This window comes from Crocodylus siamensis, chromosome 5 (genome assembly GCF_052110815.1).
Source record: "Crocodylus siamensis isolate JL-2025a chromosome 5, ASM5211081v1, whole genome shotgun sequence".
In the NCBI taxonomy this organism is placed as follows: domain Eukaryota; kingdom Metazoa; phylum Chordata; order Crocodylia; family Crocodylidae; genus Crocodylus; species Crocodylus siamensis.
This window is the reverse complement of record NC_143399.1, coordinates 82,029,523-82,042,389: the sequence shown is the minus strand read 5'-3', so window position 1 is coordinate 82,042,389 and position 12,867 is coordinate 82,029,523.

The following is a 12,867-nucleotide window of genomic DNA, read 5'->3' as shown; positions in this document are numbered from 1 at the left end:
TGAAATGTTTCAATAGAGAACACTAGAATTCCTGCTAGTGAGGCAAGTGGCAGGACCTAGGTAGAGGAGCCTGCTCAGGGCTGGCACCTGGGACCCAGCTGGATGTGACTGATCTCCTGGCCACTTGGGACCAAGAAGACATGCTTTAACAGTTCAAAGCAGGTCACCACACTGAGAACATCTTCCAAGCAATAGCTGCCCAGATAGCAGGGAAGGGGCACACATGGCAGTAGTGCCACACAAGGGCCAACTGTGCAGCCACAGGCCACCGGAAGCTGGCCCAGCAGTGCAGATGCCTCTTCTGCAGCTGTACAGTTGCCATCCAGGTCTGGCATGTGCATGATCTTGGAGCCACATGCTGTCGCAGGTGGCAGCAGGTCATAGCCAGGCAGCAGCCCTCATGAGGGCAGCTCTTGCAGGTCCGGACAAGGTCCTAGTAAAACTTTGGCAGCTCTTGCAGGTTCTGCAGGGAGAAGCCCCACAGGCTGAGGAGCTGCCAGTCATACTGGAGCCCGGGGAAGTGGCGGAGGAAGGCGTGCCCTAGGTGGCCCCATGCCGTGCAGCTACCAACAAGGTATAACAGTTGCTGCAGGGCCTGAAGGTGGACCATCAGGACTTGGCTGCACAGGCAAACCAGGTTTTGGCTGCCCTCCTGCAAGGGGAGGCCCTGGACCTCAGAAGCGACTCAGTGCCATCCTGGTCAGAACTCCAGCGTCCATCTCTGGAGCCCTGGCAGGACCTTGAGGGACACTGACAGCATGTGGAAACAGTGCCAGCAGACCAGCTGGGTCAACACCAACACTTTCTTGTGCAGGGAGACACTGCAGCAGTCCTACCCATGCCTGAAGCTGTTCTACCACACTTGGTTCTACCTAGTGCCAGTTCTCTGGTGAAGAGGGGATCTTGGGGGACAGGTAGGCCCCCAGGTACAGCAGTGAGCCCAAGCTCCATTGGATCCCATGTAGGGTGGGGGGCAGTGAGCCCACCTGCCATCCATCACCAACTGTCAGGCCAAAGCTCAAACCCACAAAGTGTACAGCAGGACCTCACCTTGCTTGGCCTGGCCCAGCATGGCCTGCTAGTGCACTTTTGTATAGTACCAGGAGACACAGCTCCAGAATGTGTGCCTCCTGTGCAGAGGAGGCTGTCGAGTACAATGCCTGGCAGGCCTCCACCCATGCCAGGTCACCCAAGTCCTAGACTATGAGGAGTACATCATTGGCATATGGTGACAGGACAAGCCACATAGCCAGCTCCCAGAACATCAACCCCACCACATGCCTACACAGGATGAGGAAGGGCTTCAGGGCTAAGGCATACACCTGGCCAGATAGCAGCCAGCCTTGATGTACCCCTTGCTTGAATGTGGTGGGTTTTGTCAAGGTCCAATTGAGCTTGACCAAACACTCCGCAGAGGTGTACAGCACCTGGAGAGCCCACACAAAATGCAGCCTGAAGCCAAATCCCCATAGCTTGCCTGCAAGGTACTCTTGATCCATCCTGTCAAACGCCTTCTTCTGGTCGAGGGACAGGAGGGCAAAAAACAAGTCCTCCTGGCGCACCAGCTCCAGGAGGTTCCAGACCAGGTATAAGTTGTCAAATATGAAACATCTAGGCACCATGTACAGCTGGTCGGGATGGATCATGTCTGCCAGCATGGAACACAGGCAGAGCAAGATGGCCTTCATTGCCACCTTGTAGTTCGTGCACAGGAGGAAAACAGGACACCAGTTCCTCAACTTGCAGGGGCCCCCTTTCTTTGCCAAGAGGGTCAAAATGGCCCTCTGGCATGACAAGGGGAGCTCCCCACTTCCTTCCGATTCAGCCCAGACCACTGCAAAATCTGGGCCGAGGACGTCCCAGAGGGCCCAGTAGAACTCTGAGGTCAGCCTGTCAATGCCCAGTGCCTTGTTGCCAGGCAACATGTGAAGGGTGGCAGAAAAATTAGCCAAAGTGAGAGGAGCCTCCAGCCAGTCTCAGTCACCAATGCTGACCTACAGGAGTCCCTCCCACAGGGTCCAATAGTCTTTGGCATTGGTCAGATCCAGGGAGAAGAGCTCTTCAAATAAGGCTTGCACATGCTGGTGCATCTCACCTGGATCCCTGAGTGGGGTGCCATTATCCACTAGGAGGCAGGCGATGTACTTCTTGGCCCCCTGGCTCTTCTCCAAGGTGTAGAAGTGGGAGCCATGTGGATAAGTGCACCTTGGGTGCGGGAGGTTGTCCAGAGCATGAAGCTCTTTCCATCTCTCTTGACACTCCCTGCAGAAGGATGGGTTGGTTGGGTTAGCGGCTCAACCTCTCCAGCTCCAGCACTTCCCACTCGAGCTGCTCCTGGACCACCTCCCCCTGCCAGGTGTGCCCCAGAGTGTAGCTGTGGCAAAAAAGCCAGATGTGCACCTTCCCCACATCCCACAACATCCCACACATGTCCCAACATCTCTGAGCTGAGGGAAAAGCTGTCCGTTACTCCTGCCAGGCCAGCCAGAACTCCCGGACAGGCTCCCTGAAGCCCACATCCTCCAGCAAACTGGAACTGAAATGCCAGTAGGCTGACCCTGGATGTCCAGGCCCTAACATGGCCTGGGCCTAGACAAGGTGCTGATCGCTAAAAGGAGCCAGAGAAGTGGGCACAGACAAAGTGCAGCAAAGAGATATATACCCGGTCCAACTGGGAGTGGTATATCTGCTCCTGCCCAACCCTCACATAGGTGAAGGCAGGGGTCTGGTAGGGTGACAGGCATGCCAGATGTCCACGAGGGAGTAGTCCATCAGTATCTCCCTGACGACACCCACAGTGGCATGGTTCTTCTCCCTACAGGACTGGTTTCGCGTGTCCAGTGTGATGTTAAAGTTTCCACCAAGGACCAGGCATTCACAAAGGTTGAAGATGCTGATGTAAGTGACTGCCTGGCAGAAAAAATCTTCCAACCCTGGGTCCTTCACAGGGGCATACACATTCAGAAGGTTCAGGACCAGCCCCTGCACTTGGACCTGGAGGTGCAGCAGGTGGCCCAGCACCACCTCATGTCCTGAAGAACCTCCGGCTGCAGGCCTAGGGAGAACAGGGTGGCTACCCTGCAAGAGGTGGCCAAGAGGTGATTAAAAAAGACCCTGCCTCCCCACTCCAGTCACCAATTAGGCTTGTCAGCTGGAGTCATCAGGTCTCCTGCAAGAATACCACAGGTTACTCACCCCCCCCCCGAAGGAAGGAGAACACCCAGCATCTGCAGAGACCTTTCCTGAAGTCATGGACATTGAAAGTTATGATCGTAAATGACCTCATGGCTGGGGGGTGGAGTAGACAGTTCAGCAGGTGCCTCGCACATCTCAACACCTGGTGTGGGTCTGCCAGCTCACACAGCACCCTCCCATAAGTATAGAGGGTGTTTACGAAACTGCAGGGCCACCTATAGATCCAGGCATTGCAGCTTTTGGGCTCCTTGCCTTCCCCAGCCAGGGCCCTCACAGTGGCGAGGACAGTCCAAATCTCCCCAGCTGTCCAAGGTGAACTGTACCTTGCTGGTGGATTACCATGTGTAGTTGCAACCAAGAAATGCAAGTAGCTCACACCTGGGGACCGCCAGGACTGAGAGGTCTCCATGGAGCCTGCCAGTTCTTGGGCATCCTCCTCCTTGTCCTGGAGCTCAGCAGGCTCTTCAGGCACCATCTGAAACCCCCAGTCCGCTAAGACCCTGGACTCTGGTTGGGATTGGGAGCACTCTGCAGTCCCTTGGGACAGGGGTGGGAGTAGGGATGGGTGTGGGACTCTCCACAAGATGGTAGAGTAGATCTGGAGCCCTGAGCAGTCTGTGTAGGGTCCCAGGCAAGATAGATCTGTTGATTATTAGACCCCCACCCCAACCCCCTCTGGGGCAGGGCCATGGAACAGGTCAGAAGCAAAGTTTTTCTGGGAGGGGGAGGGAAGAGATCCATCAGGCACCAGGGTGGTTTCAGTGTCTGCCTCAGGGTCTTGGGGAAGGGGATCTCCCTCCTCAGGACTCACCACAGTGATCCCCAGGACCTCTGTCTCCCCCAGATTGTCAAAGGTGGGGTGCTCCACTGGCTGACCTTCCTTTGGGTCAGCTGAGGCATCAGCTTCAGTGCCTATGGTCTCAGGAGGTAGGCCTTGGACAGCAGCGAGGGCTTGCTCTATAGGCTTCTGTTCAGGACTGTCCAGCAGCCCTGAAACCTCTTCCACAGGGATCACTTATTTGATCTTTCCCATGGGAAGGGTTTCAGGCGCAGCCAGGGAGGCTCCTTCCCCCCAGTGTAGTGGTCTTGGAAGTGGGGGAGGAGTCCCCATTGTCAGGGGGGTTCAGCTGCACCCGAGCCTTCCTCTTGTCTTTGCACCTGGAGACGAACTGTACCCACTTAGCCATGGGGTGATCAAAAGGTGGATAGGCTCCAGTAGGAGAAGGTGGGGCTGCTACAGTGGAGGCATGACTAGAGGCAGGTGGGTGCACTGTCTCTCTCCCCTTGGCTGCTGCTTCCCACCCCAGGACCCCACCAAACTTGGTTTGGGAATGGGTCCCATGAGCTCACAGGGGGCTGAATGAAGTGGCTGGGGTTCCAGGGGGGCCTGAGGGGGAGGGGTACAGATGGCAGGGGCACCCCTCTTGCCAGAGGGACCTGTAGATGCTCACTCCTCCTGGCTTATGGGGCACTCATGACACAAGTGTCCTCGGGTGCAGCATCATAAGCATCACAGGTCCCCCAGCATATAGAAAACCCTCACAAGGGCCCACTGAAAAAGGAATCATGAGGCATCCCTCATCCTCCAGCTGCATTCCTGCCACCAGCTGGATCATAACCTGGCGACGGAAAAAGCATATGTGGCAGAGACCAGGGTCTCGGTACCCAAGCAAGAGGGCCACCACCAGGGAGATAACTCTTCCCAGGGTTTGGAGCTGGGGGATCAGGGCCCAATTAAGGATATAGGGAGGGACAGACCTGAGGACACACCCTAGTCCCCAGCTCTTCTAGGGTGTCAAGGGAGATGTACTTGCCCTCCACCACAAGCCACCTCTCCACCGCCATTTGTGTGGCAGCCTCCAAGGCAAGGAAAAAAGACCCCCTTGACCTGAAAGTGGGAGGCCACCATGATCTTGGGGGCCTCCAATCACCTGAGCCAGGGCCTGCACCCAGGTCTCAAAGTGCAGGTTCTCCTGACAGGCTGAGTGGGTGAGCTGGCTGGTGTAGTGCACCTCATCTCCTCAGGCACCGGTGGTCTAGGCTTGGGGGCAGGGCCCTTGCCCTTCCCACCCCCATCTGTGGAAGAGGAGCCTTTCCCACTGCCTTTGCCCTTGGTCTCTGATAGTGGGGGAGGGGCCTTGGGACCCCTCCGTGGGAGGCCTGGCTTGGGGAGCCCCTCTGGCCCTGTTGTCTCCCTGCCAGGGTCCCACCTGCCCCTGCAGTAGAAGTTCCAGGCTTCTCTACCCCCAGAGGAGGTTGGTCAGACTCTGCCACCGGGGTGGGGGCTACAGGGGCATGCATCCACTTGGGAGCTCGGCTGAGATCTGGCCCCCTAGTGGGGGCCGCAGGAAGCTCTGTGGGGGCATCTGCCCCTCCCCGCAGAAGGTTCCTTCCCTGCCATTGCTTCACATGAGGGAGGGGAAAACAATAAAGAAAACTGAAGACATGCTTGGGTGGGATGGGTTTCACCTTTCCCCTAAAGGTAAGCATGTGTTCTCTTCTAGGTTGGTGGATCTCCTCAAGTGGGCTTTAAACTAGGATCTTCAGGGGAAGGGGAAGACAAGGGTAGAGGAAGCCTTGGACCACCAAACCAACCATCACCCACAAGAACAGCCCAACCTAAATCCGATGATGAGCAGAACAAATACCCAGGGAAGCAACAGGGGCCCGGGCAGTACTGAGATTAGGGAGCCAGTGCACACATCTTCAGGAGGCCTCAAATACCTCTACACAAATGCTCGTAGTATGGGGAACAAGCAGGAGGAACTTACTCTCCTGCCAGGTGACACCAACCAAAGACATAGTGAGGCTCACAGAAACGTGGTGGGACCCAACACATGACTGAGCAGTGGATATCCCTGTACAGGAGGGATAGGACAGGGAGGAAAGGTTGGGGTGTGGCACTCTATGTCAAGGAGGAATACACATACTCAACAAGTAGCACAAGGTCAAAAGAGAGGCACACTGAAGTGTGCTGGGTCAGAATATGAGAAAGTTGAGAGGAAAGGGACTTAATGGTAGGGGTCTACTACAGACCACCCAAGCAAGGGGAAGAGCTAGACTAGGAATTCTTAAGTCACATCACAGGTAGTTAGGTCAAAGGACGTGGTCATCATGGGTAACCTGAACTTTCCAGACATCTGCTGGGAAGAGAAGTCAGCCAGGTCTGACTGCTCACGTAGGTTCCTAGCCAAGATACAGGACCTCCATCTAACCCAGGGGGTGCATAGCCCCACCAGGGGAGATGCCTTGTTGGACCTGGTGCTGGCCACCAGCGATGGCCTCGTGAGGGGTCTACAGGTGCTTCATCACCTGGGTTACAGCGATCATCGCCTGCTGGAATTCACCATCCAGCACATGGTGGCAAAGGCCTACAGCAAGGAAGCAGCCCTGGACTTCAGGAGGGCAGAATTCAATGAGCTAAGGAGAATAGTCAGGGAGGCACTGCGGTCCCGGAGGGGAGAAGAGTCGGGTGTCCAAGAAGAGTGGTCACTCCTTAAGGAGATGATCCTCCAAGCCCAAAGAGAAGTAATCCCAACACGGATCAAAGGGGGCAAGAGGTTGCAAAAGCCCCCATGGCACTCCAAAAGCATATGGGAACATCTCCTAGCTATAAAGGAGGCGTACGCCCAATGGAAGGGAGGGGCCATCACCAGGGAAGACTATACCTCGGTTGCTTGGGGCTGTAGGGGGGTGGTCAGGAAGGCCAAGGTGGAGATGGAACTGGGACTAGCTACCCAGATCAAGGACAACAAGAAGTCCTTTTTTAAATACATAGGGGGTAAAAAGACTGTACCAGGTAACGTGGGGCCTCTGCAAGACACGCTAGGAAATCTGGTCATCGCACCAGACAACAAAGCTAACCTAATTAACAATTTCTTTGCCTCCATTTTTCTGAGCAGGGACCAGGTCACTCTTCCTACTGGGACCTCCGTAGGTCCCAGGGGAGGTGCACCCAGGCCTAGGGTCAGTGAGGAACTAATCAGGGAACTTTTGGTGGGACTGGACAAGTTCAAGTCAGCAGGTCCTGATGATCTCCACCCCAGAGTGCTGAGGGTATTAGCAGAGGTCCTTGCAGGACCCCTGGCACAGCTTTATGAGCACACATGGTGCTCTGGCATAGTGCCAGAGGACTGGAAAAGGGCCAATGTGGTTCCCATTTTCAAAAAAGGGAGGAAGGAGGACCCAAAACTATAGGTCAGTTAGTCTTACCTCAATCCTGGATAAGCTTTTTGAGAGTATTATCTTGGTGCATATTCACAAGGGGCAAGCAGGGGAGATTATGCTTAGGGGCAACCAACATGGACGGGTTCATTAGAGGCAAGTCCTGTCAGACCAACCTGGTGGCTTTCTCTGACCAGGTCACAAAATCCTTAGACACAGGGGTAGCAGTGGACATAGTCTTTCTGGACTTTAGGAAGGCCTTCAACACGGTCTCTCACCCCATTCTCATTAAAAAACTAGGGGACTGTGGCATCGACACCTACACAGTTAAATGGGTCACTAACTCACTGGAGGGCCACACCCAGACAGTGGTGGTGGATGGGTCATCTTCGACCTGGAGGGATGTGGGCAGTGGGATTCCTCAGGGCTTGGTCCTCGGGCCTGCACTGTTCAACATTAAGTGTGGTGCCGGTTCTTCCTCCCCATGTGCAACACCTTGCACTTATCAGTGTTAAACCCCATCCTATTCTCATCCGCCCACCGTTGCAACCTGTCAAGGTCAGCTTGTAGCCTATTGCACCCTTCTAGTGCACCCACATCCCCCCACATCTTAGTGTCATCAGCAAACTTGAACAGGGTGCTTTCTACCCCCTCATCCAAGTCACTGATGAAGATGTTGAACAGTGCAGGCCCGAGGACCGAGCCCTGCGGAACCCCACTGCCCACATCCTTCCAGGTCGAGAAGAACCCATCCACTACCACCCTCTGGGTGCGGCCCTCCAACCAGTTGGCGACCCATTTGACCGTGTGGGCATCGACACCACAGTCTCTCAGCTTTTTGATGAGGACAGGGTGAGAGACAGTGTCGAAAGCCTTCCGGAAGTCCAAAAAGACTACATCCACAGCAACCCCTGCGTCTAATGATTTGGTGACCTGATCGTAAAAGGCCACCAGGTTGGTCTGACAAGACCTGCCACTGATAAACCCATGTTGGTTGCCCCTGAGCATGCATTCCCCCGCAAGGCCCTCCTGGATGTGTGCCAGGATAATTTTTTCAAAGAGCTTACCCGGGATTGAGGTCAGACTAACTGGCCTGTAATTTCCCGGGTCCTCTTTTTTTCCCTTTTTGAAGATAGGGACCACATTGGCCCTCTTCCAGTCCTCCGGCACCTCGCCAGAGCACCACGAGTGCTCATAGAGCCGTGCCAGGGGTCCCGCAATGACCTCAGCCAGTTCCTGTAGAACCCTAGGGTGAAGATCGTCCGGACCAGCGGACTTGAACACGTCCAGCTTCTCCAGAAGTACCCTAACTAACTCCTCGCTAACCCTTGGCCCAGGCGTGTCTCTCTCGGGGCCCGAGGGGGGCCCAGCAGGGAGGTGGCTGAACTGGTCCCTACTTAGGAAGACAGAGGCAAAGAAATCGTTAAATATGTTAGCTTTGTCATCTGGCGTGATGACTAAGTTGCCCATCGTGTCCTGCAGGGGCCCCACATTACCCGGGACCCTCTTTTTACCCCCTATGTATTTGAAGAAGGACTTCTTATTGTCCTTAATCCGGGAAGCTAGTCCTATCTCCAACTCTGCCTTGGCCCTCCTGACTGCCCCCCTACATCCTCGGGCGACTATAACATAGTCCTTCTTGGCGATGACCCCATCTCTCCATTGGGTATATGCCTCCCTTTTAGCAAGGAGACATTCCCGGATGCTCTTAGTGAGCCATGGGGGTTTATGTGCCCTCCTGCTCCCTTTGACCCTTGTTGGGATTACCTCCCTTTGGGCATGGAGGATCGTCTCCTTAAGGAGCAACCACTCACCTTCGACATCTGATTCCCTTCCCCTCTGGGTCCTCAGCGCTTCCCCAACTATCCTCCTTAGCTTGTTGAAGTCAGCCCTCCTAAAGTCTAGGGCTGTTGCCTTGCTGCAGCCCTTTGCCACCTTACGCTGGATGGTGAATTCCCTTCATCAGCAACTTGGACGAGGCGGGTAAATAGCACCCTGTTCAAATTTGCAGATGACATTAAGATGTGGGCAGAAGTGTGCACGCTAGATGGGAGGAATAGGCTGCAATCAGACCTAGACAGGTTACAGTGGTAGGGAGATGAGAACAGGATGGGTTTCAACACCAACAAGTGCAAAGTGATGCACCTCGGGAGGAACAACCGGCACTTTACCTACAGGTTGGGGAACTCCCTTCTTGTCAGTGCAGAGGCAAAAAAGGATCTTGGAGTCATTATTGATGCCAAAATGAACATGGGCTGGCAGTGTGGGGATGCGGTCAGGAAGGCCAACCGTACCTTGTCATGCATCTACAGATGCATCTCAAGCAGATCGAAGGAGGTGATCCTCCCCCTCTGTGCGGCAATGGTCAGGCCGCAGTTGGAGTACTGCGTCCGGTTTTTGGCACCACACTTCAGGAGGGATGTGGACAACATGGAGAGGGTCCACTCGCACGATCGGGGGCAGCAGGGCAGGCCCTACGAGAAGAAGCTAAGGGACCCAAACCAGTTCAGCTTCCATAAGAGAAGGCTGGGGGGATCTAGTGGCCATTTACAAACTAGTCAGAGAGGACCAGCAGGCATTGGGGGAGTCCCTGTTCCCCCAAGCACTACCAGGAGTGACTAGAAATAACAGTCACAAGCTGGCAGAGGGTAAATTCAGATTAGACATCAGGAGGCACTACTTCATTGTCAGGGCAGCTAGGATCTGGAACCAACTTCCAAGAGAAGTGGTGCTGGCTCCTACCCTGCGGGTCTTTAAGAGGAGGCTAGATATACACCTTGTTGGGGTTGTTTGACCCCAGTACTCTTTCCTGCCATGGCAGGGGGTTGGACTTGATGATATGCTCAGGTCCCTTCCAACCCTACCAACTATGAAACTATAAATTAAAACATACAGTGGGCCTGATGAATCTATTAAGGGCAGGCTAGGGTTTTAAGGGAAATGGGAGGGGGAAGGGGGATGAAGTTCACTGAGTTACAGCCCCACAGGAAAAAAAAAATCAGGAGGGCTATGCTTGGGGAATGTGGGGGAGGGGGAACACATGCACAAGGGCTGAGGGGACTTGAATTGGCTTATTCAGCCATACAACAAACACCAGGGCAGGGGGAATGGACCACAGGACTTACCACACAAGGGCAAAAACACAGGGAAGACTGCTGAGGCAGATGTAAAAGATGGCTGGAGTGGTGGAGTGGCTTTGTTTGTTGAAGATCATTCCAGGAGTCCCTCAGGCCTCCAGCCAGGCACTCAGCAGCAGAGTAATAGGCAGGATCACAGAGTTCAATAAATACAGGCATATGATAAATGAGAAGAAATAACAATGAACTTTCAGTAGGTATCCTCTGCAGACCCTTAGTGCAGACAGAAGTGACAATTTTCAGCCAATCTGACCATAGAAAGCAGTTTAAAGCCATGAACAAAAAGAAGGGCGCAGCTTCAGACTACTTCAAAAATGGCTGATACGGTAAAATATCTAAATCCTCATTTCATGAGAGGTCATATGAAGACATTTTAAAACATAGCATCTTCTGTAACTTCTGTCTGCACTGCTTCCCAGCCTGTTGCTGTTTTCATAGTGGGATTCTATGCACGACTGGGCACTAGGCATTGAGGGGTACAGGTTATATAGACATGACAGAGTGTGAAAAAAGGTGGGGGTGCAGCTCTCTATGTTAAGAAGCAGTATACATCTTCCATCATCAAGGCAGGAGTGGAGGAGGGGAATACCAAGGCTTTGTGGGTCAGGATCCGGGGGAGGCAGGGGAAAAGGACTTGGTAGTGCAGGTCCACTACAGACCTCCTCACCAGGATGATGAGCTAGATGAGGTATTCTCCAGGCAGCTCTCAGATGCCATACAGGTGAGGGAGGCAGTGGTCATGAGGGACCTAAATTACCCGGACATCTGCTGGGAGAAACAGGTAGCCAAAACAAGCCACCCATGGAGTTTCTTACAATGTGTGTGGGACCTCCACCTAATCCAGGTGGTGTCCAGTCCCACCAGGGGTAGCACCTTGCTAGACCTGGTCTTACCAACAGGAGATGATCTTGTGGGGAACCTGCGAGTATACAGTAACCTAAGAGATAGTGACCATCACTTGATAGAGTTCACTATCCAGAGAAGGGTGAGAAAAATATCTAGTGGTGCTAAAGTGTTAGACTTCAGAAGGACCAATTTTAGTAAACTTAGAAACCTAGTGCGGTGGTGGAACTCAAGAGCATCGAACAAATGGGGGTCCAGGAGGATTGGAGGTTTCTCAAGGGAGTGATCCTTGGGACACAAAAGGAGTCTATCCCCTTATGTGGGAAAGGGGCTAAGGGGATAAAAAAGCCCCCTTGGCTGAACAGGGAGCTCCAGGAAAGACCGGGGGCAAAGAAAGAGATTTATAGGCAGTGAAAGCAGGGGGCAGCCACCAAGGAGGCATACACCACCCTGGTGTGCTATTGCAGGGAGTCAGTTAGGCAGGCCAAGGCGTGACTGGAGCTGAGGCTGACTTCAACAATTAAGAACAATAAAAAGTCCTTGTGCAGACACCTGGCAAGCAAAAGGAAAGCACAGATTAACATAGGGCCCCCGCAAGACAAATTAGGTCAGTTGGTGATTGACACAGAGAAAAAGGTGGAGCTCTTCAATGAGTTCTTTGCTTCAGTATTCCTTAATACTGACCAAGACAATTCCCCCACCTTGAGCATAGACAGATGTCCAAAAGCCACCAGACCGCCAATGGTTAATGCTGACTTAGTTAAGGAGCACTTGGAAGGGCTGGATGGGTACAAGTCAGCCAGCCCGGATGACCTCCATCCACAGGTGCTGAAGGAATTGGCCAGTGTCATAGCTGAGCCACTGACATAACTGTTTGAGCACTCATGGTACTCCAGCCAGGTCCTTGAGGACTGGAAAAGAGCCAACGTGGTGCCCATTTTTAAGAAGGGGAGAAGGGATGAGCTGGGTAACTTTAAGCCAGTCAAACTTATCGCTATCTCTGGGAAAATACTGGAAAAAATCATCAAAGAGTACATTTGTGAAGGCCCAGCAGGGGAAACGATGCTGAAAGGAAACCAGCATGGGTTTATCACAGGTAGATCCTGCCTGACAAACCTTATAACCTTTTATGACCAGGTCACACACTGTCTTCACACAGGAGCTGATGCTGATGCCATCTACCTGGATTTTAGGAAGGCCTTCAACACAGTTTCACCTCCTATTCTCATAGGGAAGCTAACAGGCTGTGGAGTGGATGTCTACACAGTCAGGTGGGTGGTGGTGGAGAGGTTGTTCTCAGCCCAGAAGGAGGTGGGCAGTGGGGTCCCACAGGGTTCGGTCCTTGGACCAGTGTTATTTAATATCTTCATCAGCGATTTGGACGAGGGTATGGAGAGCATCCTCTCCAAGTTCACAGATGACACCAAGTTATGGGGCAAAGTTAACACCCTAGAGGGCAGGGAGCAGATACAGGCAGACCTGGACAGGTTGGATCAATGGACGGAACGAAATAGGATGCAATTCAACA